The sequence below is a fragment of the Gopherus evgoodei genome, chromosome 5 (assembly GCF_007399415.2).
Source record: "Gopherus evgoodei ecotype Sinaloan lineage chromosome 5, rGopEvg1_v1.p, whole genome shotgun sequence".
Classification (NCBI taxonomy): domain Eukaryota; kingdom Metazoa; phylum Chordata; order Testudines; family Testudinidae; genus Gopherus; species Gopherus evgoodei.
Genome location: NC_044326.1, coordinates 65,645,591 through 65,672,277, shown reverse-complemented (window position 1 = coordinate 65,672,277; position 26,687 = coordinate 65,645,591). Strand labels below are relative to the sequence as shown.

Genomic DNA, 26,687 nt, shown 5'->3' with positions numbered 1-26,687 from the left:
TCAAACTAGATGTGACAAATAAAATGTGCAGTTATTGAAACTTACTATAACATATAACACTTTCAAACTACTCCAATTCTGTAATATTCCATTATTTTGTCTGTTTCTAGGTCAAATTATAATAGCTTATTTTCTCTGAATAAGCCATATATCTTTGTTCTGAAATGAAGAGGGGAAAAAAAAAAGCTAGGTAAAATAAGCAAAAATGATTCCCTCATCAGGTATTTACAAGTCAAGCAAATAAATGTGATAGGAGACAATTACAGCCAAATAGACTCTGCTGTCATCAGAACTATAATTTGTGTAAATAAAGTAGTTAGCCATATGTTCTTGATCTCAGTGAAAGACAGGCAAACACTGAATTTGACTGGAGTGGGCACAGTATATACTACTGCTACATATTTAATCTGTCAGCCTGCAACCTTATATTTCATTACCTTGTGTGGGCATATCTAAGCTATTGATTTTCATAAGATGTAGCCTTAGTTTCTAACTGATCAGATCCATTAACTTTCTCCAGTCAAGTAATATGTTTTACAATTGCTAATTGCAATTGTAAGTATTTAATTTTCCTTCCGCTGACCCCCGCTTCACTACCACCACATAAAATATGGCAACTTAGCAGCTTTCTTCAGGAGTACTTTTTCTTTAAGTCCTGCGGCGTTGAAACAATGAGTAGTAAAATTGTATTTGCAATGACTCATTCAAGCCTTTTAAAAATAACTTTATTTTACATTGCTAAATTCATGTGCAGTAGTAAATCTACAAACTTTAACTGACACAATCCTAATAAGATCCAATGTGAATGAGCTTTCCATAAACCATTGTCAGATGAAGGATATGGGTCAATTTTACTTAGTTGGAGGTTAGTCAAAATTAAGTTGTAGAGCTGGAAGGCCAAAAAATATGCTGGCTGGTTATTTAGTTGAATCAAATAAGCTGCTTACGACTCTTGTTGCTGCTTTTCCCATATATTCAATGCTCATACACAAACAACTTTCATTTAGGTATTTTTCCTTATCTACTAGATCAGATGGGAAGAGAGATGATAGAGGATGATTGCTTAAAAAGTGCCTCATACACCCTTCCCAAATCATTTCTCTTTCCTATACAGGTCCTGATCCTGGAAATCTTTACGTATATGAATATTTAAGTGGAATTACATACATATTTAAGTGATTACAGGATAATGACCTTAGAACCTGATACTACCAAATGCAGGCAGATCTTTTCATGGAACCCTATGGATTTCAATGGGGTACCCCTGGGGTCTCGCTATAGAGCAATTTCTAGTACTGGGGCCTCAAGCTATAAGTCCTTTTAAGGCAGTGTTAGGTGTTTATATGTTCTGATAAGCAGGAAGATTGCTTTTGGACACTAAATCATAAACCTATATTTATACAATCAATCAGTATGTAACTGATCTGTTCTGCTGGCTTGTAAACATGTAGGCACATGTGGCCTTCCCTCGCTGTCAGTGTCAGAGGGAGGCCATGCTTCTTGGCTGTCGTGCCCCTGGAATAACAGTCTTAGAATCATAAAATCATAAACAATTAGGGTTGGAAGGGACCTCAGGAGGTCATCTAGTCCAACCACCTGCTCAAAGCAGGACCAATCCCAATTAAATCATCCCAGCCAGGGCTTAGTCAAGCCAGGACTTAAAAACCTCTAAGGATGGAGATTCCACCACCTCCATAGGTAACCTGTTCCAGTGCTTCACCACCCTCCTAGTGGAATAGTGTTTCCTAATATCCAACCTAGACCTCTCCCATTGCAACTTGAGACCATTGCTCCTTGTTCTGTCATCTGCCATCACTGAGAACAGCCTAGATCCATCCTCTTTGGAACCCCCCTTCAGGTAGTTGAAGGCTGCTGTCAAATCCCCCCTCACCCTTTTTTTCTTCTGCAGACTAAACAATCCCAGTTCCTTCAGCCTCTCCTTGTAAGTCATGTGCCCCAGCCCCTGATCATTTTCATTGCCCTCCGCTGGACCATCTCCAATTTGTCCACATCCTTGGTTTAGTGGGGAGGCCCAAAATGCGACACAATACTCCAGGTGTGGCCTCACTACCAGGGCCGGCTCCAGGCACCAGCGAAGGAAGCAGGTGCCTGGGGCAGCCAATAGGAAGGGGTGACACTCCATCCATTGTTGGGGTGGCACATCTGGGTCTTTGGTGGCAATTCGGTGTGAGTCCTTCACTCCCTCTGTTTCTCTTCAGCAGCACGTCAGCCTTCTTGGACACAAGGGCACACTGCTAACTCATATCCAGCTTCTCATCCACTGTAATCCCCAGGTCCGTTTCTGCAGAACTGCTGCTTAGCCAGTTGGTCCCCAGCCTGTAGCAGTGCTTGGGATTTTTCTGTCCTAAGTGAAGGACTCTGCACTTGTCCTTGCTGAACCTCATCAGATTTCTTTTGGCCCAATCCTCCAATAAGTCTAGGTCACTTTGGACCCTATCCCTACCCTCCAGCGTATCTACTCCCCCCCCCCAGCTTAGTGTCATCTGCAAACTTGCTGAGGGTGCAATTCATCCCATCATATAGATTGTTAATAAAGATGTTGAACAATACCGACCCCTGGGGTACTCCGCTTGATACAGTCTGCCAACTAGACATCAAGCACTTGATCACTACCCATTGAGCCCAACAATTTAGCCAGCTTTCTATCCACCTTGTAGTCCACTCATCCAATCCATACTTTAACTTGCTGGCAAGAATACTAGGGGAGACTCTATCAAAAGCTTTGCTAAAGTCAAGAAACATCATGTCCAGCACTTCCCCCTGCTGCTCACCTCCTTCCCATACTGTGTTGCCCAGGACAGCAGTGTGGGAGCTGACCTTGTCTGTAACATTAGCAGTATCAGGGCTCAATCCCTCCAATGGGGTTGAGCAGTGAGTGGTCCAGGGACCCAAGCCCTCAGTGCAGGGCACCAACTGTCTAAAGCCCAACCCTCAGGCAGGGTAAAGCCAGGCATAGTCTAGGAACCCAGGCCCTCAGACAGGGTAGGGTACCAAGCACAGTCTAGGGCTCCAGTTCTCAGTCAAGACAAAGCAGAGAATAATCCAGGGATCTCAACCCTCAAGCAGGGTGAGTACCAGCAGTCTAGGGCTCTAGCCCTCTGGCAAGGCGTGAGCACCCAACATGGTCTTGGGGGGTGCTCAGGCAGATGATAGATTCCCACAGGCCCCCTGGCTGAAAGTGGGGTGGCTGCCACCCCAGGGTTGCGGTAGTAGGGGAGCACAGGCCCACCCAGCTCCACCAAGCCCAAGGCCCTAACAGTGGCAGAGTGGTCTGCCACTGGGTCAGTGGGGATACAACCACAACTCAGCTGGATTGTAGTCTGCTGTTCCTGGGCCACTTCCTACCATTCTCTTGGGGCCGTTCTCCGTCTCCCCTGCAAGTAGTAATCCCAGTTGCTCCTTAGCATCAAGCGTGTCTGGTAGCTCAAGTAGTTCAGATGAGTCCTCAGAGCAGGAGCAGTCAGTCAGGGCTGGATTAACCTTTTGTGGGCGTGGTGCCAAACATATTTGTGGACCCCCATGGAGGCAATGGAGCATGGCATGGGCAAGTCAGTCCCTAGAGCAAGGGAGGCCGGCAATGGGGCATAATATGGTGGTGCCAGCCCCGCTCCACCCAGCCCAGTGCAAGGGCACTATATACAAACCAGCAGTTGCCAGACGCACACTGGCTTGCCCAGCCCTGTGCTGCCAGCGTGTCCCTTCTCCTCAGGAGTGGGCCCATGCCGTGCCACACAGCCCCCAACTCCCTATGCCCATCATCCCCTGGAACTGCTATGCCCAGCAACCCCCCCCACAGACCCACCACCACAAATGCACAGTGGTCTGCACACCACCACCTCCTGCCCAGCACCCCCCCACACACAACCACATCACTACTGCCCAAACACTTCCCCACAGCTCACCACCACAACTACACAGCACCCCCCTCCCACTGCCCAGCATCCCAACACACAGACCTCCCACACTGGCCAGCAGCCCTACTCCCCCCCACATCTCCAAAGACCCCACTCTGCCCCATGGCCGCACTCACCAGCCCTGCTGGAAAGTGACAGCATCTGCCAGACTGAGCTGGCAGCACGGCCGGGGCAGGTCCAGTGCCAGGGCAGGAAATCCTTCTGGCCTCTCAGGAGTGGTGCGATTAGCCAGGCCAGGGTATTCTCCCGCCATGGCCGGACTCCCTCAGGATCCACTTGCCTGGAGATAAGGTGACCATATGTCCCCATTTGTCTGGGACAGTTTCCCTTTTTAAGCTCTGTCCTGGCCATCCTGACTTTTTTTTTTTTTTTAATAAAACTGGGCGTTTACCCCTATCAGTTGGCAAGAGCAAATGAACAAATGCCCAGTTTACCAAAAAAGTCCAGTGCGTCTCCTAGCGGGGCATGGAAGAATGTGTGTGTGGGGTGGTGACATGAGGTGTCAGGCAGCAGGGCTTTGGGGGGGGGTTGGGTCAGCCCCAGCCAGAATGGCACTTGGGAGGGTTAGGGGCTAGCCCCATCTCTTGGCAGTAGTATGGGGAGGTTGTCAGCCCCAGCTCCTGGCAGTGGTGCGGGGAGCTGGGGAGAGGGAGGAGTCAGCCCCTGTCCTGGCAGTGGCATGCAGAGCTCGGGGAGAGGAGGGGTCAGTCCCTGGCTGTGGTGTGGGGAGCTATGGGGGAGGGATCAGCCCCAGTGTTGTCCTATTCAGCATATGGAGGAAATACAATAAAGCCATAGAATCTATTTATTTTGAATCACACTGTATTAGTGTATATAGTATTTCTGCAAGCTATAATGTAAAAACCACAAATATAATTTATGAAAATACACAAATTGAAAGGTCAAACGAGCACACTGTTTGTATTCTGCTTTTTTCTGTACAGCTTATTCTACATAACTATATGTCTGAACAATGAAATGGTGAATATGTACTACAATACTTATATAATGTTTCATGTAAAAATAGCATATACTTGTATTTTTATTTGTCAAAAAATAAATATTACTAATCTGTTTCTTTGGAACTCTACTCCTTTAAACATTTCCAGACAAATGTTTTACACTGTTTATTTCTAAAGGAATGAAAAAAGTGTCCTCACCAACAAAACAACCCTTCATTAATGTATTGTAAAATCCACAAATCAGGAAGTTTTGGCTATTAGTGTAGGATCCCAGACTTAATCATTCCAAGAGCATTGAAAGAGAAAAGTTACAATTAGCTAAATAAGTGGTCAAAATCAATATGATTAAAATGTAAATATTGTTGAGGTTAAGCATGATTTTTAAACGTGTATATATCGAATGTTCTGTAGTACTTATTGTCTGTTCCAGAACTTGCATAATTGTCCAGTGGCCTTATGGGTAGAGCTTGTTCATATCATTCAGTGTATCTGTTGTATTGATTATATTTCATCTGCATTGGGAATACTTGTTGGAATTGTTGATATTTAATGTATGGGTGTGGGTCAAGTCAAGAAGTCAAGGACAATAGTAACTAAATAATAACTTTGGGATACAAGTATGTTGGAAACGAAAGCTTCTGTTGAATGAGATGTTGTTCATAATGAGTAGTGGGGTGGTATTTATTCTTTGGGTGTGTTTTTTTTTTTTTTTTAATGTATTTCATACTGCTGGCTGCCTAAGGGTGTAGCTTGACGTTTTAGTTTAACTTTGCATAAGCTATCTTGTAGACAAGCAGATTTTTAATGCCCTTCCCCATCTTGGGGGAGGGAAGAGATGAAGATTAGTTCAACCAGCTGAAGCCAAGCTCCTCCTTGTGTTCCAAAGTGCATATGGGGTGTGTACCTCAGGAATGGGGAGGAGCTTCTCTGCCTCCCATTGGCCAGCCAGAAGAGGATTAAGGGAGCTGATAGGCTGTCATGCTCCACCTCAATTTACAGACTCCTCAAGCATTCCTAGACCACCCTTTCTCCTTATACTTAAAGTATATTTAGATATGTTTCCAGAATGTGGTGAGTCTGACCAATTGTCTGTTTTGGGAATTAGGAAGATTTTTTTCCAATGGGTCAAATTAGCAGGGTTCTGGGGAGTTTTTCAGCTTCTTTTCAGCATCATGAGGTTGAGGTTTAAAGGACTGAGAAATGTGATTTAATGCTGGAGAAGGATAGGAATGTTTGTCTCAACTTACAGCTAGTGTTCAGTGCGGATAAAAGCTTAAAGGGCCAGTTCCTACAGGTAAATGAGACCCAAGATATGGTTGGTGGATTTCTTGCTGTGAGGAGGAGGGGAGACCTGAAGCTCTCACAGACTGAGGTATTACTTAGTATTCACAAGAGAGGGAGAGGGAATTCACAAGTGAGATGAATCCTGGGGGTTGGGATAGACCCATTTCAGCCTTAGTTATTGGTTATATGATGTGAGCCATGAATCCCTGCTCTGTACCCAGTTAAATGTCTGGTATGTGAGAGAAGGTCGATGTTGAATTAATGAAGGTGCAGCTTAATTCCATCCCTTTTCCATCTTTCTTTGAACCTGTGTGTTCTAGTGAAGGAACACTTTTGCCACTGCATATTTCTCACTACATACTTTATAGATGAATAGAAAACAAATGACACTTATTTTTACTAAGGTCACACATCACCAAATTGTTTTCAGTGAGAAGGTGGTGAATGTTTGAAAACTAAGGCCTGAACATGCTCACTAGAAAATATTGTTACATCAGTACTGGTTATAGATGTATGTCTATTCTTGAAGGTAGATGCAAATGCCTTTCTTTTATAGGATTTGAAAAAATCAGCTGATGAAACAGAAGGATATGCTAAGTTCAAGAAGCTTAATGCAATCACAACAAGAGATGGTGGATTTTGTAAGAGCAACAAGCTACTTACCAATAGCTCTGGGCTAAGGAGATTAGCACAAATTGTTGCAGAAGATGAGTTCGCTGCAAGCCAAAAAACTCCTGATATAGCCTTAATTCCTTAAAAACCTGAAGGAAACAGTCTGCAGAAGTATTAATTCAATATTAACTTATGGTTGTGAGATCCAGAACTCAAATGACAGACCAACAAATTAAGATTTCTGTAACCTTTTCAAAGACCTTGTGTAGAATTTTCTATTTACTTTGATGTAAACTTTCATACATTATTAATGTGACTAAATCAATGTTGTTGGAAAAATCTTCACCACTGGAATTTCCTGACTTTAATATTGAGCCATCAAGCTTTCAAAGTTGTTAGTGTATATGTGTGTTTTAATAGTTATCTAGGGCACATTAGGCTGTCTTCTGTTTTGAAGCATTCATATAATTATTAGAAATAAACGGCTTGAAATGACATGATCTTATGATTTTTGCTATGACCCCCTTATTTTGAACTAAATGATAATGGCATAATTTTACCCATACAATTATACTTGAGAACTCTGATTACTTTGCAGCAGCATTTGCTTTGTATTTCCAGACTGACATTTTTTTGATGATATTCTTCCCCTTCTGAATTTGTTTAGGGTGTGCAATCCACTTGAATTCTTCCTTTGATTTTCTTCCAACACTGGAAGATTCATAGCATGCTTAAGAGAAGAATACATCTACTAAAATTATATTTACAATTAAAATATCTATTAAAAAGGAGACTTTTAACATCTAAAATAGTTTCTGAGTATCTTTTAAATTCAGTGTAAAATTTCACTAGTTTTAATATAATCTTCCCCAGAAAGATAGGAAATAGTTTTATATACCTTTTGGTAGGGAATGCATTTGCATAGATTTGGCATAAGTAAGGTTCTGTATACCTAACCATAATCAACATTGCGATGTAGAAGCTGAATGAACTCAACTTAGACTTTTGACACACAACTCTAGGTTTGTATAGGTATAACAACTATTATATGGTCATTAACTTATTAGCAATGATACCTGGAGAATTCTGTTTTTGTCATAAATAAAGGAGATGATGATAAAGAATATTTTCTGATAAAAGACCTTGGGGGGGCTGGGGGGGAATTACATAGAAGTGAAGGCTGCTCAGTAAAGGATTAAGAAGTCTTCCGCCAAAAGCTTTCCTCCTCAATTAGGGCTCCACCATGCAAAACAGCCTCATTGCAGATTAAGTAGTTTAAGATATGGAAAGGTGGCAAAGTCAAGTACTATTTAGTGTGAATAAGGATAGCAGAATCAATTCAATTCACTAAGGCTTTATTGGTTTGTCATAAACAGATGGTTAAGGGTTAATGCCTCTTTTACCTGTAAAGGGTTAAAAAGTTCACCTAGTCTAGCTAACACCTGACCAGAGGAACCAATGGGGGAACAAGATGTTTCAAAAGGAAGGAGGGAAGTTTTTCTTTTGTTTTAGAGTTTCAGTTTCAGCCGGAGTGAAAAAGATCAAGGAACCAGCCTCTTATCAGAGTAGTAAGTTTTAGAAGGGAATAAATAGGTTTATGTTTATTTCTTTGTAACCTGTCTTATGCAATTAGAGGTAGAATCAAATTGAGTATTTGGGTATTTTTTTGTGTAACTAAATTTGTGCCCAGGGGAACATCCTCTGTGTTTTGAATCTGTTGTCTGTGAGAGTAGCTGGTATGCTAATCTCTCCCAGAGGGTTTTCTTTTACTTTTCTTTTTTTTAATTAAAAGCCTTTTTCTTAATACTTGATTGATTTTTTTCCTTGTTTTTAGATCCAAGGGGATTGGATCTGGACACACCAGGGATTGGTGGGGGAAAGGAGGGGGGATGGTTAATTTCTCCTTGTTTTAAGATCCAAGGGGTTCGATCTGTGTTCACCAGGGAATTGGTGAAGTCTCTCAAAACTACCCAGGGAAAAAAGTAGTGCTTGGGGGTTGGTGGCAGCGATACCAGATCTAAGCTGGTAATTAAGCTTAGAAGTGTCCATGCAGGTCCCCACATCTGTACCCTAAATTTCAGAGTGGGGAAAGAACCTTGACGGTTCGACAATCTATGTAATTTGTTGCTGAAGTGCAAGGAAACATATCAGTGGCAGGAATGACACGATACTGTTCCTTGCTGTGTTTGGGAATTTGACACCGAATGCCTATTTGTCATTACTGTCATTACTGATCCAGGTTGCTGTATAATGTGATACCATCATTATTCTCTCTCCTTTCTCCCAGGGGCAGGCACAATTTTCCCTTTTTTATTCATTTTTGATCACTTGATAGGTCATGAATGTTGATAGGCCCTAAGTGTAACATTCCCTTGACAAAATAACCAGCTGCCTTCATAAAAAGAAAAAGTGCATCTGTTCGATCATTCATTTCCCCTCCCTTCTTCCCAATCAGTCAATCCTCCACCCCAGTGATGGGCTTCAGTCTCCTTGCCATTATCAGCTCTTCAAATTCAGAGCTGGGAAGAGATCTAGTCTGAAGTTTCCCACAAGCCCCCTGCAGTTCATCAGTTATTGCGCTGCAGACTAAATCCTTTCCAAAGCATAGCTGCCAAGTTTTGTGCAGCTCCATGTCTGACATTCCCTGCAATCTACATAATTGCAAAAAAGTGCATATAACCAAAAATTTTATGATCATCATACCCTGTCTTAAGCAGTGACAGTGGGACATTCAGCTGCACAAAATTTGCAGTTCTGGTGTGCTTGGCTGGCTGCTGGAAGGCATGTTGGTTGGCTAGAGAGATGAGTACTAGAGCATGGTAGGGAGAATGGGATGTGTGGATGCTGGAGGGTGTTGGGTGTGGGGAACAGGGTGCTGGCATCTGTGGTAGATGGCTATCTGGTATATAGTGGGGTGGGTAGGGATGTCTGAATGGGAAATGAGGGGTATCTAGATGAATAGGTGTTGGGACATTTGAGGCATTAGGGTAGTTGGAGTTTTTGCTGGTGTAGGTGGCATGCCTGGGCTAGCTGGAAGGCAGACTTTTGGCTCTTTGCAGGGGCTGGATTGTATGAGGGTGGGCGAGTGCTATCATTGCTGAAGGGATGGAATTACAGAGGTGTTGGGATGGGTACATACAGAGGTATATGGGGCCTCACCTTATGTTGCCAAAATCCCGCCCCACACACCACCTTCCTGGATGAGATCCAGCAGGGGGAGCAGCAAGAGAGGAAATGCATGGCTGCCTGTTTAGCAGGCACTAGAATCACCCCAAATAGCCAAAAAGTGGAACTGCATACAGATGCCAGATGCCTGCTGGGTGGGTGACAATCCTGCTGAGACTTGGGAATGTAGATCTGTTAAATTGATTACATTTGGCAGCCCTGCCTAAACCAAGAGTATTTAAATAGGAAGGCATTCCAGTTAGGTCAGCAACAGCTATGAATCTGACAGACTCTTCACAGGTGCATTGGAAGTTAAAATATCCTGTTTTTTTGATTCTCCCCCCCCATTCCTTATTTATGCTAAAAACTAAACTAAAATCAATGATCTTCAATGAAAGACCACGTAAAATGGGGAATAAATGAAGTGAAGCCTTGGGGAAAGATGCTTGAGCCAACAAAACTTAAAATATGCTACCAGCTAACTTCCTTGGCTTTGCACTTTGTCCTATGACATCTCTTATGCATATAAAGATCTGTTCTTTGGTGTTTTTTATCTGTAAAACCATTAAATTGTCTTCCTTCAAATCCTTCTTTAAAAATCACTTCTGCTGTCATTCCTACAATGGCAATGTGCCATGTGTCCTGCAACTGTTGCTAATAGTACTAACTATTGTTACCCTGATACTACTGCCTCCTGCACTTCCTTGTTTCTTCTCTTCATGTTTTGTATTTGATCATATTGTCTCTTTGGGGTATAGTCTGTGTCTTTTGCTACACGTGTGTACAGTGCGTAGCACAATTGGGCCTTTTTCTTTGATTAGTAGGACTTATTTGTACTGCAGAAGCACCAAGAATTAAGTTCTAATGACTACTGAATACTCAACCAAACCTTCAACTGAAATCCCAAATTATTATGTTGATTGTAACAGGTTAGCTGGCCCACTAAATGGAACTGAAGAGCTGAACCCAGTTCAGTTCAGGTGCTCACAGTTTGGCCAGTTGAGAGGGCAGAGTAGAACCTAGAGGCTATAAACAGTCAATCGGGAGTCACTCAGGAGGAGGGTAGGAGATGAGAGCTGAGACAGAAGGTGAAGGCAGGAGAACAGCAAGAGGGGTTTGATGGCTGGCATCTCCAAGCCAGGGCCACAGGGCAGGAGGAGCAGCAGAGAGAGAGATGAATGCTGGCTCTGAGCTGCAGCCAAGGGCCAGAGAGGGCTGAAGAAAGGGGAAATAGTGAGGGGCTCACCCCCTGATGTCTCCTTGCTGGAGCATTGGACACCAAGGAACACTGAGAGGGCTGGAGCTATGAGAAACTGCAGGAGGGAAATTCCCCCACTGGGATGAGCAGGTTGCAGTCTAGCTGGAAGGTCTGGGGTGATAGAAGATGCTGGGGTCTGATGAGAACAAAGCTGGGTTTTAAGGACTATGTTTTTTGGGGGGGGGCTATGAATCATTTAAACTATGTTTTGTTAATAAACCATGTTGATGGATGAGAGGATAAGCTTGCGTGATGTTACTGGGGAATCAAAAAGGAAACAGAGGTGTAGAACAACTTGCATGGCTGCTGAGAGGGGGTGCCAGGGAGGAGGCCATGTGTTTACACTGATAATGAGCCAAATATTTCTTGGTTGTACCAGTGCAACACTAGTGCCATTTCCTGCAATGGGATCCCCTTGTGAGGATCGTTTTGCTCATTCAGCATCCCATTGACATCAGTTGGATTGCATAGGTGTAGCTAAGGTGCTTATTCTTCAAAGACTTATGCGTACTTAACTTTATATGTTTGAGTAGTCCCAGTGAAGTTGTTGGGATTGCACTGCATAAAATTAAGCACACGTCTGTCTTTGCAGCATCAGGGACAAATGAATAGAATTTGTCCTAATTTCTTCTGGATCTTCAGTTATTAGATGCTGTTAAGATAAAATATCAATGCTGTAGAAACACATTCTAACACAAGATAGAATTAAAATCAGTGTTACTGTTTGTAGCTGTAGTTTCAAAAAGCAATAGTATATAATTCTAATTCTTTGAAACCTTATTTAGAGGTTAAAACACTTGCTTGTTACCAAAACCCCTTTATTATTAACTCCTATGATTTTGTTCTAAACATGAACCTTTTGTGGTGTATGAAGCATGAAATATTGGCAAGAATTGGTCTTCACAATTAAGTGGAATTAAATAGGATACTAGAAACTCCTACATGAAGTAGGGTGATCAGATAGCAAATCTGAAAAATCAGGACGGGTGTGGGGGGTAAAAAAGCCCCAAATATCGGGACTCTCCCTATAAAATCAGCACATCTAGTCACCCTAATATGAAGAGACCTAGAACAGTACTTTCAATGGAAAAGTGTCAAAGGTCTAAACAGGTAATATAAGTACATATTTACAGGTTAAAGATTATTTTAGCCCACTAAAATAATTTACTTTTGAATAACTTTTTTTTTTTTTTTTATTTTGATTAAACCTCCAATCCATCAAAGCACTCAGTCCTGGATTTAGCATGCTACTTCACATACCTAACTTTAAGCATGGGAGAGGTCCCATTGTTTTAGCAGGGCTCATGTTCTTGAAATTAACCATATGCTTAACTGCTTTGTGGAACTGGGGCCTAGTGGCCTGATTCTGAAAATATCTAATAGAAGTATTTCTCACTACTTTTTAACCTAGTTAGTGAAGAACTTGGTAGAAAGGTGTGTAATCCTGGGGGCTAAGGATAAATGGAAAAACCCTCCCCGTTCCCAACATAAAGTCTTGTGCATTTTTAAAAGAATATAAATAAATAAAATATTTTTTTAAGCTATGAAATATTTATTTTTCTTTCACACTCAAGCCTTTCATGCCAAAAAATGGACAGCTGAAGTAATGAGAGAAAATCTGCTCTCATGTTTACTTACCGGGCTTGGAAATGTGAACATTTAAAATATGTGCTTTCACAAAATCTCTGTCCCATTTTTGTGGATTAAAGAGATGAGTAGCTCCTCAGCTGTTTGTATCAATAAATCAGTGGCCCTACTCCTATTTATATTAGCTGAGGCTTTGGCCCTAGACTGAGGTGTGGGGGGTGGGGTGGGGGTGGGTATGTGTTTTGTTGTCCCCTGACCCGCCCCCCAATACTGTTGATAAGAGATATTTGTTTGTCAACACTGTTAGAGGCAGTGTTTTTTATCTAATGCTGCTTGAAAGGGTTAAGGTTTTGTTTTTCATTTTATTTGGTTTTTATTTGGACAGTAACTGAATTTTTTTCCATGATCCCTAAGTGGCACATTTTAGCTCTTTCTAAGGCAATGTCTGTATTAAAACATAATTTTCATTTGCCCTGCACTTGTGATTCTTGATTCATGAAAAGAAACTAAAATAGGAATGTTATGGTGTTATATTTCTTATTTACGGATATGAGAAGATTCTTATTAGCTGTTGCAATTCAATGTTTTTATTGCATTTTAAATTAACATATTTGTGTGTTTTGTGACTTTTTAACAGGCTGTAACTTCAAGCTATCGTGAATATAGTATCTGCTGCAAGGAAATAACAGTAAGTGTTTATTTTATAACTTTAAAAAAAAAAAGATGTGATTTCACTGGTTGAGATTCCATTATTCTATAAATGTGGTGTTTATTGAACATAATGATTATAGCTTGCCAAATAACAGGCTTAAGTGGAATTATATGATCAAAGGGATCACTCTGAGATTAGTACAGCAATGTACAGAATATAAAAAGTATGACCACCTTTTGTGTAAGGTGAACAACTGGCCTGTCTGTCTCTCCTCTGTTGGGATGTCAGCAGTTTGCACTCTCTGACCTAACTTTCAAGCCCTCCTGTCTTTTAAAGGGTGTGAGACAAAGACAATATCTGCCATAACAGGTATCCCTTATCAAACACTGTTTTTGTTTATAACATGCTTCTGTAGAAACTTTTAGTACTTTGATGGGATCTTTTCCTTGGATACCTGGATTCCCACAGACGAGGATATGCTGAGTTCAGGTCACTTGGAGTTTAAGAATCAACGCTCTGGTCCTTAGAATTCAAACACATTTATGGCTAATGTCCTCATAAGGATTCTGTAGGAATATTTAATATGTAAAATAACTTAATTTTCCACAAAGAGTTACAAAGAGTTAATATTTACTAAGAAGTGCATTCTAAAAGACTATTATAACTACCTTGCTATGGCAAATCTTGTAACTCTACAGAAAGAGGGCTTTTTTTTTTTTTTTTGTCTTTGGAATTTTAGTGGGTCAACTGAAGGTCACTTAGTGATTCGGATAAAATAAATCCAAAATTAAGACTGTAATTTGTATTCACTGTTTTCATTTAAAATGCATTGAGCAAATGTCATCCCTGAACCAGTTTTGAACAGTACAGAGCAATTTTGCGGCCAGTCTCTTCAAATAGTGTTTCTCTAATGACCTGCGATGTAGATGCAGTCAACTTCAGACTATGGTGCATATCCTTGAAAAGTGCCCACTGACTGACTTTGGCAGTGGGCTACCAGCTCTTCACCTGGCGGACGATCATGCTATCAAATGGTTGAGCATAATGCGCATACACTGAAAGAGGTAGTGTAGGGGATTGAGAAGTTTTTATTGGCTTCTACACTGACTTGCTGCATGGTGGTGGGTTTTTTATTTATTTTTTTGTGGAGGTGGGGGAAGACAGGGTATTTGGTAGCCTTTGTTTCCTCATCTGTAAACTGAGAAAAATATCTATCACAAATATGGATGTAATTCCTTCGTGTTTTTAATGTTTTTGAGATCTGTAGATTAAAGGTGAATAACTAGAAAGGAATTAGTGTTTCTATAGATCTAGACATTAATGTGATCATGCTTCCTCATGGTTGGCTCTGTAATTTGTGGGCTTCTGTAGCAAGTGCTTTTTCCTACATCAGGGTTTAATCTTCCACAGAACTAGGATCTACTGTTGCTGGTGTTTTTTATCTAGGTCTAAAACCTAAGAACCCAGAGTATTAATGAGAAGAATAAACGTAAAACTGTGGTAACCTACAATAAAATTAGTAACTATCAGCTCTCATTTGCTATCTGTGTTCTCCTTTGACTAGCCCAAGATGCTAGCTTCCAATGCTCACCTTGTTACATTTTTGAACAAGCACCTCTCTACCATTCTGCCCTATGCACTTGAAAGTTGCTTGCCACAAAGGTCTGCAAAGCAACCTCATTATACACTTTTAAAACTCTCCTTTGCCAACAGAAAACTTGACAATGGGCAAGACTACTGGTGAGGTGAGACCACTGCCCATTATGCTGATTAATAGCGCTTCCGTTTTTTACTTGCACTTCCCCATCTGTCTGTCATCTCTTGTCTAGACTGTAAGCTGTTTGGGGTGGAAACCGTCACTTTGTTCTGTTTATACTGTGCTTAGTATAATGGGGTCCTGGTCCAGGCCTAGCATTCCTCAGTGCTAAGAATTCAAATATAATAATAATTAATTAATGTGTATAGTCTCATGAACATAGATAAGAGAAATGTATGTGCAGTAGTAAATGAAATAAAGATCATTTTTATCCTAGGAATCGACCAAGTGAGTACAAAAACTTGTCTAAGCTGTGTAATAATTGATTCATTTCTTTGCTAAAAAGCATCATTGTTAACATGGACTAAAAGTGGTTATAATGGTCTGGGATCCATAATTTCAAGGGTAACTTGTACAAATGAGGGTCATAACTTAAATCTCTCCAGCTACCAGAGTACCCATTAGGAACAGCCAAAAAGCCTTTGGGGGCAGATAAAGTAGGAAATAGAAGTAGGAAAGAATACTCTTAAAGTATCACTTTCATAAATACCTGAATTTTAGTAATGTCTTATTTTTTGTATCATTACTTTAATGTGTAACTTGATGATGATTAGTATCAGAGGGGTAGCCATGTTAGTCTGGATCTGTAAAAGCAGCAAAGAATCCTGTGGCACCTTATAGACTAACAGACGTTTTGGAGCATGAGCTTTCGTGGGTGAATACCCACTTCCTCAGATGCATGCAATACCCACTTCCTCTGTATTTGTTCAAGTTTCTTCATGAGGTTAATGGATTTCCACTCCATACGGCTAAATGCAGTGCCTTGCATGGTGTCAAGTATCAGAGGGGTAGCTGTGTTAGTCTGGAACTGTAAAAGCAGCAAAGAATCCTGTGGCATATATATACATATATACATATACATATACATACATACATACACACATACCTGCCCCTGGATATTTCCACTACATGCATCTGAGGAAGTGGGTATTCACCCACGAAAGCTCATGCTCCAAAACGTCTGTTAGTCTATAAGGTGCCACAGGATTCTTTGCTGCTTTTACAGATCCAGACTAACACGGCTACCCCTCTGATACTTGACACCATGCAAGGCACTGCATTTAGCTGCATGGAGTGGAAATCCATTAACCTCATGAAGAAACTTGCACAAATACAGACAGATATCATCTTCCTTTTGAACTGACCTCGTTATCTCTAGCTTGCTTGCTAGCATATATATATACCTGCCCCTGGATATTTCCACTGCATGCATCTGAGGAAGCGGGTATTCACCCACGAAAGCTCATGCTCCAAAACGTCTGTTAGTCTATAAGGTGCCACAGGATTCTTTGCTGCTTGATGATGATTGTAACCAGTGGTGTCCATTTCCTCTGAGAGGTTGGTGGCTTGATATTTTTGGTATCTAATGGGATACAATGCTTGTGCTTTACTCCCACACCTCCTGGAAAAAAAATCTGTTCACTGTTTCACAATAAAATGTATGTTCAGCTTAGGTAGCTTAACTGAAATTCAGGTTCTAATAGGGCTAAAATTCTTGGCTAGTTCTCCTGGCTTGTTCAATCCAAATATCTGGCTTAGATGCTGTAAGCCCAGCAGCAGGGACTGTATTGAGTCATTCACGGAATACTGACTTTGGAATATGACAGTTCCAGAAATAACTTCCTGGGAGGGAAAAAATCTGCATTTTTCCAAACACTGATATTCTGATAAACTTCTATCCTTGAGGTGAAATTCAAGCTCATGTGATAGATAGGACGGGAAGTGGTTTGCAATCACCTGTAGACAATCAAATCTCCTTCTAATTATCAGAAGTATGAGTCCAACAGTGGCAAGATAGACTAAATATAGAAATAGTGGGAAGTAGTGATCATGTGGCACTGTTTCTGGATCTGATGAAGAAATATGGAATTGAACTTAATTCCCCTTCATTATCCAGGTGTTTTGGTCCTGGTCAGTTACTACAACTTTAGTGGGATGTTGCAGAAGAGAAAATAGCGATCGCCTTTGAACTGGGTATGTAGATAAATAGTAGATTTAAGTTTTTTGAATTTTGCCACTCCCTAACTTATGTTAAACATGTTTCTTAAGTATAAATGAACACATTATGATACAACACAAAACACTGACTGAGCAGCAGTCTTTTACTGATGTTGAAACATTGCTGTGGGGATAACTGTATATTGTACCATCAGCCTCCATTGCTGGCTATGTCACGTGCACATCAAACTCTTTGTATTTTGTATGAAATTAACATTCATCTCACATATCTTCCTTCCTCATGCTGATTGGCTCAAATTAAACTATGCACTAATAAGCCTGAGGTGAAGAATGTCCCCACAGAACAGAAATGCAGGATTTTCTGATATAAATATGTTTGTTCTCATTTATTACTCCCCTCCTGGAAGATTGCCATTATAAAGTATCAGGTATTGGAATGATGCTACAGCATCAGAAATGGTCACTAGCAGATGCTGTTCACAATCTGCCCCAAGTATTGGCCAGTGCTGCTTCTGGAGCAGCCCCAGAGGAAGACCGACTCTCCAAATCAGTTTCTCATCAGTCTCCATGCTGCTCCAGGAAGGGAATACATTGTGATAAGTCTATATCTGATGCAACATACATTCCACCATATGCTACACAGCTACACTACTGGCCATGTGGAAGAAAATTGGCTCCACCCATTCCTCTTCCCACCTTCCCTTCCTACCCATTATCATGAGGAGCAGATATGGCAGCTCTGCAGAGCCTGCATCACCTGATACTACCAATGCTGTGGTAGCTGGTGCAGGGGCATAAGGGAGCACCACTGTGCTAAATTTGATCCATTTTTATTGTTTTAGTAGCAACAACCTGTTCAGTTCCATACACTACACGCAAATCGAGACAGTCTCTGCCCTTTAATATCTTACTATCTGTTAAGTAAAGTTGCTGGAAATGTCAGACCACAGTGTTGGGATCATCCTGAGCCCATAAAATGGGATAGCTGGCAGCACAGTACAGATTTCCCAGGACAGCTTCCTCCAAAAAGGTACACTCTTGGGGGAGGGGGAACTAGAGAGGTGGAAACCCTAGTAAGATGTTACATATGTTGTGACCGAGGTCCCAGTGGGGGCCAGCTGAGTTCACGCAAATAGGGTAAACTGTAAAGAATGGGGCAAATAATCCCCAAAGATGGCAGATAGTTTCAGTACTTAGATTTACCAAGCCAGCATAAAACAGCTTCTTTATTACCCCACTGGTTGCCCAGAAACCAACAACACAGTTCCCTTGAAGAAACCTCAGGCCTCCATCCTCATACCCAAGTCAAATATGAAGATTTCTGAAAATCTTATTTTATCATATAAAAGAAAAGGTTCTGATCCCAAAGAATCAAACACATTACCTCCCAGGTTACTGAATATTCTAGTTCTTTCCCAAATACAGTTATAGCTAGTTTTAATTAACTAAACTAAAATGTATTAAAGAGAGAGCGTATGGTTAAAAGATCAGTATACATACAGACATCAGTTCAGTTCTTGAGGTTCAGATTTATAGCAGAGATGGTGAGCTGCTTTGTTGCAAAGAGTTCTTTCAGAAATATTCCATAGGTTATAGTCCAATATTTATATGTCAGGGCAGTTCAGTCAGAACTCAGATCTCCGGCCTTGTGGCTTAGGCTTCCCCTGCATGAAACCTCAAGCAGATCTGAGTTAAAAAGGATCAGGACACAAGGATCTCTTATACAATTTCAGGTCCTCTTTGACAAGTTGGAATCCCTTGGGGAACAATAGGTAATCCAGGGCATCTTTGAAGTGGGTCTGTCATCAGTGCTTAGCTATACAAATTAACATAAAACAATCTCCTGTTCTTCCACCATTCACAGATGAGTTGCTATACATTTCAAAGAGATGAATACAGAGGGAGCCCTTGTTTACAATTAATTTAAATGTGAAGATGTTCTTTTGATCTCTGAATTAATAGTTATAGTGGCAGACAGGAATTGTCCATTTAAATGGCTAGCATCAAGGATTGCCTCTAACTTCTAACAACATAGGTTCGCATTTAAAAGTTTTGGCTTATTTACCATGAATGACACTAATTACCATTCCCATATCTTTCTAACATGACTTTAAAGGTGGGCTGGGTGATTCAGCCTGCAAACTGCTTAACTCTTTCTGGACATGAGTTATATTTTGTATAAGATTTGCTGCAATTATATGGCAGTGGTAGCAGCAATGGTTTTCATAATTATATTTTAATCACACAGCGTCTCATGTGTAGCTAAGAATAGTTACTTTGACCATGGTTCAGCAGAATGCTTCTAGCATTGATCTTTATGGCTGTACTGAGACCCACTAACTTAAATGGCACTGCATGAAGGCACAGAGGTCCAGGATAAGTGAGTCTCAGAAATGAATTGGGTTTAAGTTGAAGAAAAGTAAATCCTACCACAACAGCAACAAATAACCATAAGCCTAGTGTTTTTACATAGGCAACAATGTAAAATGCTGCTTCTTGTGCAGCATTCAAATATGTGAAATCACCTTGCGCAGAGTAGATAACAAAGCAACTTTAAACACAACCTCAACAGTTATCCCACTTACAGTGCTTGCAATACCAGTATTGTAGATAGCATATTTCAAAATAAATCAATATAGTGCTACATCAGCATTTCTAAGAGCCTTTATGATTACTAGGGCACTGACTGGGAGAGGGAAAAGTGAGGAAGGTAATTAGAATAACCTTAATGGTGCTGGATCATTGTCCAGCACTGACAGTTGTTCTATAGGACAGTGCATATTAGCACAGTATTCACATTAACTTTCTTGCTGCTCATGTTCATACTGGTAGCAACAAATCTAAACAGCAGACCATTCCTGCCCTTTGAGTGCAGTGTTTGACTCTGAGTGTCCTAGGAGAAATTAATATGATATGCTGCTTTGTGTTCAACTCCTATCTTCCTTGCTGTTTTTCTTTGCTACTGCTATACGTTTTTAAAGCTGTTAATTTGTATTTCAAGCATGGTAGCTCATCAATCTATTGATGCCTTCTTATTTAGGATAGGTATGCTGTCTACCCTAACATTTTGTGTCTCGGTTGTTTGTCTCTCTCGTGATTTTACAAGTAACATTTGTATCTCAATTTCATTCTAAAATATTTTCATGATTGATCTTTTCTCAAGACTGTAGAATTTTTATTATTGTACCTGAGAAAAGAATTCACAGGTGTGGCACAAGCTGCTTAATCACATTTAAAAAAAAAAACAACCAAACATTCATTTACCTGCACATATTTTAAATGTGTGCTCTTTGCTCCTTTGAGAATGAGTGTTGTAAAAATACTTCTCAAAGTTAGGGGGTAATTTAAGTAAAATGACACCTCATCTGTATGAAATGGAAATAAGTACATTATTGAACCCTGGAACCGCTCTAGGACTGAGAGTTGTGTTCTATTTCTAGTTCTGCCACTGACTTACTATGCTACTTTGGGCGAGTCTCAAAGGCTCAATTTTCAAAGGTGCCTCACTTTTGGATACCTCTGGTTTTGGATGGACAATTTGGAGACACTTAAGCTTTCAAACTTGGATACTGAAATTGTAGCAGTAAAATTTGTGGATTCTTCTGAACACTTTTTCCTTAACTTCTCAGAACCTCAGTATGATAATATTTACTTTATTCTTAGGGGTTTTGTGCTTTAATTCTTCTGTGCTTACAAAGTGCTTTTGGGACTCTTGTGTTGCAGGTGCTATCTGTTTGCAATTACTGTTCTATCATTTTGAAAACAAGAAACCTGTATGCTAGAGTTTCAATTTGATGCATTGGTAGGTGTGCAGCTAAGCCTCTATGGAGAGCAGTGAAATATTATGAAGCAAATTCCCATAAGAACATATGCTATTAGTCAGCTGCAACCATGTCAAGTTTCCAGTACTGACTGGTTTCTGAAGCTGGACACCTGTTGCTGTCTGGAGGAGAGTGCTGAATGTGTGGCAGCCTTATTTTACATTTGCTTTAGTTGAACTGAAGCATTTACAAATGTATTTTTAGAGTGTACAATCAGATATAACATGTTATATGTCAAGGTAGTTAAATAGTCAAACTTTAATAATGACAAAATTGCTCCCATGCTCGTGCTCACCCAAATGAAAATTAAGCTCACATGAAAATTAATAGTGCTACCATTTTATTTTCCCCTATTGAATACCACAGTTCTTACCATATGTGCTAACATTTTTGTTGTCACTTGTATGTTAAATATATTCAGGTCATTTTAGTTAATCAGAAATATAAACTTAATTAGAATTTTTTGTTACCATTTAAATTGATATTATGACATTGTACATTTGTAAATGTTTAGATTCATTAAAAGCTTGCTAGTAGTAGCTATTTAATATTGCCACACAATAAATAGAGGAAAGTAGAACTTAAGCAATTCATATAAAAGTGAAAAAAAACAACAATTACAAAAAGACTTTGGTTCAATAATGCCATTCCTATTGATAACAAAGTTCAGTATGTAGAAAAAAAATAAGATTCATAAGGTTCTAGAAAACATGGATATTTTAGTTCTCCTTCTTTATATACGAAGAAGAGAACTACAGTCCTTAGATCTTTATACGGAGGGAGGGATGTTAAAGATAAAAGTATTGGGGCAAAATTCAGATTTGGTGAAACTATATGTGCGACTTGGTTTGCATTTGTGTGGTGTATCACATCTTTAATGTACTTAGATAGAATGGTGATGAGTGTGATGCTTATACCTGAGTTGTACCTACTTGTTCTGAGGTATGAATTTGGACAGCTCTCTCTCTTTCAATAGGGAAACCAAGATAATCGCACTCAAATGGTCAGTTAAAACATGGTATACACAGAAATTAACATTCACTGAATTACTGGGACTATGAATATTCAAATATTTTATGTTAAAAGTACAATTTTAATTTTTTAATCCTCGTCACTGCTACTTTAATGCCAGTTAAGCATCATGTTTAGTCCCATTAAATGTGTTTTAGTTAAATTTATAGGATATTTGAGTTATTAGCGCTAATGAATCAACAGGAGCCCTAATTTTAACTAATAAAGTAATAGTATTACACCACTTAGCTCTAATATTGCAGAGGAGATGATGATCTGGAGTAGGTGATGGTTTTGATTCAAAACACAATCAGGACTTGGATTTGTTTTTACATTCAATATTGCTCATAAGATCTCTTCATATTTTCACCATCTAGTGCTGAAGTTTCATGAAAACTTTGGTTAATGTAATATCTTGTTCAGTTCTGAACCAGAAATGGAAAGTCGTTTCCTTCGGCTTTTGGTCTCAGTGCAGAGCAAAACCGTGAGAGCAGATTTGAATCTCAAAATCCTCTCCTTAATTTAAACAGGTTCTTGTTTAGACACAACCCTATTAGTGTCAAAGCACACCTGAGATAGGTAAGTAAGTATTTTGCAGACTGGAAAGGGAGAAAAACAAGTGAAATGATGCAACTGGCCCACCACCACATATTGAGCCTTTGTCATACCAGGATTATAACTCAGAGTTCCTGATTCCCAAACTCATATGGTACGTCTGTCTTAGCGTTCTCTCCAAAAAGGGTGAAATTATTGGCTCTTGCTAAATTTTCAAATAGTCTTTCTAGAAGCTGCAAAAGGGAACATCAAATGAAAGATCAATAACTTATCCAATACATGTTTCCATGCAGTATAGTGTTACGATCTGTTGAGGACAACTGTAAAGCATAATAGACTGCAGAGTTGGTTGTTTTGTTTTTTTTTTGGTTTTTTTGGTCATATTACCAAGAGCAAATCAACATAACCTCTGGTAATGAACATCTGGAGAAAGTTGTAATCAGTCTGTGATTTTGGTATCAACCCAATAAGATAACGGATCTGCAATAGGCTTTTTATTTTTTTATTTTTTAAAAGTACCAGGCTTATTATACAAATGTGTTCACATGTCATCTGAATGATGATCAGCAGAGAGGTAGCTGTATTAGTCTGGATCTGTAAAATACGTCTGACGAAATGGTTATTCACCCACAAAAGCTTATGCTCCAATATGTCTGTTAGTCTATAAGGTGCCACAGGACTCTCTGTCACTGAATGATAATGAAAACTGACATCAGGGCCTTTAACTTTTTCAACAGTTGAACATTTTGAAGAAAACCGTCAAAATTGCAACAGAATATAGAAGAGGTTAAATCTGCATCATTTCTGGTAGTCTCTATTCATGAGAATAGATTCATGTTGTGCTGTTTTCTGTTCATGTTACGATCTCCTCATGAGAATGAGGAAGCATTGCAATGCTTCATATAATCTGTGAAATACAGTAGTCTATCTTACTGCCTTGACCTTTCAGTTTTTTGTATGATGGATGGTAGGCAACATCACCTCTTTCCCATATTTTAATAAGGCTATAAAAAGGTGGGTGAAACAGAACAGCTACCCAGTCAAAAAGCAGCATGTGGATAAAGGTCATAGGTGCGTACGATACAATTACAATACCATTCTAATTTACAAAATATATCAGACAATAAAATTTTGACACCTCATTCCTGTGAGGGAAAAATTGTAGCAAGAACAGAATAAAGCGCACAGTATAAATCATTTCCCTTACAGGATTGCAATACGACAGTTGCCCTTTTTCATTAGTCTTAAAATTATACTTTTGTTTGAACCTCATAAAAGGAAACATCATCAATGCAAATGAGAAATACCAACAAATAGATCTATGCACATACCATACATTGGTACTATTTTATAATTGTACCTGAGTGAGAATCAAAAAACCAATGTTTGAACACGGAAATAAGTAAGATAAAGTAGTTAAATTAAAACTTTAGTACATTTTGGTCATGACCAGATGGAAGCCGTGATGAGCTCTCTCAGTCAGAGAGACAAATACTTCCCTCAGCTATTAAATTCAGAAATATATCTGAGAGCAGAATTTGTGCCCCCCCTCCCATATTGAGAATTGTCTTTTTTTAAATACAGATATCCTATTATGACTGAAATACCAATATTGACTATTTCAATGCTGATAACAGCATGAAAGTTAGGAGAGAGAAATAACCATATTATGAAAATCTGCATGGTCTACTGTCAGAAATGTCTAATTTTGGTGTCAAAAATTGAGTACCATGGCTATTTCTCCACGCCCACACCCACACATGCACCAACAAGCAAAGGAGAAGAATGGAGTTCAGAGGGGAGGATTCCAAGACCCTTAATGGGAGAACCAAGCTCAAGGCATCTAACAAAGCCAAGTGGGATGTCGGAGATGTATCATGGGTGAACCAAGGCAAGATGCGCAGTAGAGCCCATGCGTGGATACAAACCCCACTGAGAAGGATCCAGGTCTGAGGTGCTTAGCACAGCATCCATGATAATACTTTGAACATCTTCTCAATCTGTAAGGTTTAGTATTTGACAGCAGTGTAACTCAAATCAATACAGTACCTTTTCATTTCAACACTGGCAAATGTCTACCAAGAGCATTTTAAATTAGCAAAATGAGTCAAAACATTAACTGTTAAAACTGATTTGGTCTAACACTTACATTAGTGGGAGGTCTGGAACTTCCTTTGTTCAAAGCAGTAATTGCTTCACAATCAGGTTGAAGTGGGTGACAGCACATTGCAGCTAGGCATGAAGATTTCCATCATCAAGTGTGCACAATATCAGAACTTAATCCACCACGTGTCTGAGAATATGCCTTACATTTCCTTTAGTCTGTAATTGTACTTTCAGCTTGATGCCCAGTGAAATTAGCAAGGAATGCCAAAGTCTGTCTTCCAGCCGTCCTTTCTGAATTCGGAAAGAAACTGTACAACTTCTGGAAGTAATGGAAGAAATCTTTGAAGAACCTAACCTAGATTTATCCATCTTACTTATGTGTGTAACAGTATATCTCCATATGAAGACTCAATTTCTGGCAGTGCTTCTTTCCTTCATGTTCCTTTTTCTCTTCCATTGGTTTCTGAAGCTACCAGTGATTGTGTGTGTCTGTAAACCACAAAGTGATCCATTTTTTCTCATGTGCCGTACTCACCTGCTGACACAACCGTGATGTGACACTGAACAAATTGCACAGCAATCTTTAATTTTCTTTAAATCAGGATGTCACATGGGCCACAGCTCTGTGCTGATTGCTGCTGATTAAGAACAGGACTAGCCAGACCATGGATCTGATCCAGTAGGGCAGTTTGACCTTAGTTTGAACTAACCCTAGCTGAGAAGATCCTAGTGCTTCCTAGGCCTGTAGGCTGTAGAACTCATGTAAATGTATTGGAGTGTGGTTCTGAAGTGAGCTCTAAGATTCCCATGAAACTTAGTGAGTCAGATATGGGATTAATGATGGGTGCAGCGCCACTGATTTACATTCAATTTGTACTTGCTTACTCCAGGTGATTTAGCTCATCATACTTATAATTTTATGCAGTTAATAATTCCCTTAAATACAATAGACTTTTTAATATTATTCATGTTTTTTTAAACTTTCAAAAATGAAGAAAAAAATCACAAAATATTCTCTTGCTAATATTAAATTGTAGATAGAAGTTACTGTCTCAAGACAAAATACAAAGAAAAAAACAGATGCTTTGCACTTTGGCTATTGCACTGAATAAATAGAGGTACTCAAATAAGTTGCCTGACTCAGAAAATTGCTAAGCACATTTAAGGTAATGGTACAATTTAATAGAAGTTAACTGGTTCATTGAGCAAGTAGAATTTGCAGAATCAGGCTTCCTGTGAGGACAGCTTCTTCCTGTAATAAAAGAAAGGTGGAGTCTTTCACTTAGATGCACAGATTGTTTAGATAAGTATGATAAAGGTTAGGAGACACATGCAGTTTAGATATTTCCTAGATATGTGTTCTGATGTGCATTAAAGTATCACTTTGTTCCTTAAATAGACTGTGTGTTCTTAAAAATCAAAGGTAATATGTTTAATTGAAGATCAAACCCCAACTATTTCTCTATGATTAGAAGGTAGCACTTTGGACACTACTTTGCCTGTGTTATACAAGATTCAGTATAACTTCTTATGAGTCCAATATGAGGCCTTTGGGAACTCCAACTGTTAGACTATATGCACACTATTCCTCCTATTAGCAGATCTTGAAATGTATTGCATAATTAACTAGGCAAGAGAGGAGGCAGCCCCCTGGGGTTTGCTTATCTGTGTTGAGATATTGCAAAGTAGGGCTACAATCTGAGTTCTAATTCTCCAAGACAGAAGACTTTTCCTTCATATAGAAGTAAAGTGGTTTTAGGACAGCCAGGTAAAATAAGGAACAGTGAAGAGGCACTTGATTTATTCTGCTAAATTCCTGACACTGCAGGATAAGTTGTTAAACAAGACTAAATGATTTAGCAAAACATTAATGCTTACTTCCCTCCTTGCTTCCCCCCAAAAAAACAACAAAAAAAACAAAAAAGGGTTTAAAAGTTTGAGTTGAGAAAACTGCCCTTACTAAT

General features: G+C 39.7%; 1 protein-coding gene across 12 annotated transcripts in view; it reads left to right on the top strand.

Moving 5' to 3' along the window:
• The window catches only part of TENM3 (teneurin transmembrane protein 3), a 2,266,571-nt gene that overhangs the window by 626,164 nt on the left and 1,613,720 nt on the right, over window positions 1-26,687 (top strand). For all 12 annotated transcript variants that reach the window (XM_030563289.1, XM_030563287.1, XM_030563282.1 and 9 more), the window contains exon 4: window positions 13,441-13,491. The gene's annotated coding sequence lies outside the window, so the exon portion shown is untranslated. The remainder of the gene's footprint in view (window positions 1-13,440; window positions 13,492-26,687) is intronic.